We start from the raw sequence: 1,986 nt of genomic DNA, 5'->3' as shown, positions 1-1,986 counted from the left end.
ATTTTTTCTACCTGTATACAACAGACTTAGCTCTACCTGTACATCTAGTATTTTTTCTACCTGTGTACAACAGACTTAGCTCTACCTGTACATCTAGTATTTTTTCTACCTGTATACAACAGACTTAGCTCTACCTGTACATCTAGTATTTTTTCTACCTGTATACAACAGACTTAGCTCTACCTGTACATCTAGTATTTTTTCTACCTGTGTACAACAGACTTAGCTCTACCTGTACATCTAGTATTTTTTCTACCTGTATACAATAGACTTAGCTCTACCTGTACATCTAGTATTTTTTCTACCTGTGTACAACAGACTTAGCTCTACCTGTACATCTAGTATTTTTTCTACCTGTATACAACAGACTTAGCTCTACCTGTACATCTAGTATTTTTTCTACCTGTATACAACAGACTTAGCTCTACCTGTACATCTAGTATTTTTTCTATCTGTATACAACAGACTTAGCTCTACCTGTACATCTAGTATTTTTTCTACCTGTGTACAACAGACTTAGCTCTACCTGTAAATCTAGTATTTTTTCTACCTGTATACAACAGACTTAGCTCTACCTGTACATCTAGTATTTTTTCTACCTGTATACAACAGACTTAGCTCTACCTGTACATCTAGTATTTTTCCTCTATATGTGAGGATTTGTTAATTATCGAATTTTGACATTTTTATGGTAATGTTATTTTTAAGCCAACCTAGAAGCTGTAAAGGTTAGACATTGGTAAAACATTAATAGAAAGATAAATAAAACAGACTAAAGCCACCTGAAAATATATTGATATTTTATAAAAGATAATAGAAACAGTAAACAGCCATACTGGTTTGATGCCGTCTGATTGATGATGGTTGAAAGCAGAGACCGTACCGATTCCTGGAAGCACTGGGTGTGGCATTAGAATTTTCTGACCCTGAGGAGGATTCTGGCAGACGAGAATCAAAATAGCTTCTTACAGAACTATGCCACTGCCACCAGGTTTTACCAATAACCATTAATAAGTACCTGAATGTCTGATAGAAAGAGTAATTTATATTTAAGGGACAGATTCACTATTTTAGATTTCAAATGCAGAGAATTCTGGACACACATTAATTTGAAGGCTCAAATTTCTGCTGTGAGCTGTGAACAATTTTACTGATTAGCAAGGCTAAAAAATGCCTATTTCTGAGACTAAGGTACGATAGGAACCTTTCTCTTTAATATTGCTTCAATGTAATGTTTTGTCTGGTATTTCACTAATATAGAGTTATCAGTACCTAGACCAATCGATTTCTATTGGGCCAGATGAGCAAGAACTGAAGGTAGAGGAGGGAGTAGCCATCCCCCCCCCTCCCCGCCTTGACCCAGAATGTGAACAGAAACTATAACACTTGTGTCCTTCCTCCCCCCACCCCCTCCCTGCCTCAAAAGGCCCAATTACAATATTTCAGTGGAAATATGCTTCTCTTTCATTGTAAAAATGTAATAATATTGAAAGAATGAAAGCAGGATTTAAGCCCTTTATATAAAATTTATTCCCCCCACCCCCTCTAGATTGGTTTTTCAACAATTATACAAAGCTATACAACTGCTACTGCCTTGGAATATCAGCTATCCCAGCTTTCCGTCTGGCACTCCTGTGTTTGGTTATTTGAACTAATATAATCATTGAAAGTCAGATCAGAAGCTGTCTGCTAGTAAATTGGTACTAATAATAGTTATTTAGTATGAAATTAGTAAGTTTTAGTAGAAGCTGGTACCATTACTATAGTTACCTGGCATTCCATAGTAACAACAGACCTGTTAGAAGCCTATCCAGTTCTGCAATTGTCGTCTGCTCGAAAAGTTTGTATGTGTAGCAGGAGGGCAAGGGCTCTCAAAGTGTAGGAGATTTTAATATGAATAATAAATTCCATTAAGCCAACATAAACTGATAAAAGAGCTGTAGTGTAGAAAACACTTTCAGTAAGTCTCCCTAGAGGATGTAAATC

The sequence above is a fragment of the Lottia gigantea genome (assembly GCF_000327385.1).
Source record: "Lottia gigantea unplaced genomic scaffold LOTGIsca_192, whole genome shotgun sequence".
Classification (NCBI taxonomy): domain Eukaryota; kingdom Metazoa; phylum Mollusca; class Gastropoda; family Lottiidae; genus Lottia; species Lottia gigantea.
This window is presented reverse-complemented; position numbering follows the sequence as displayed.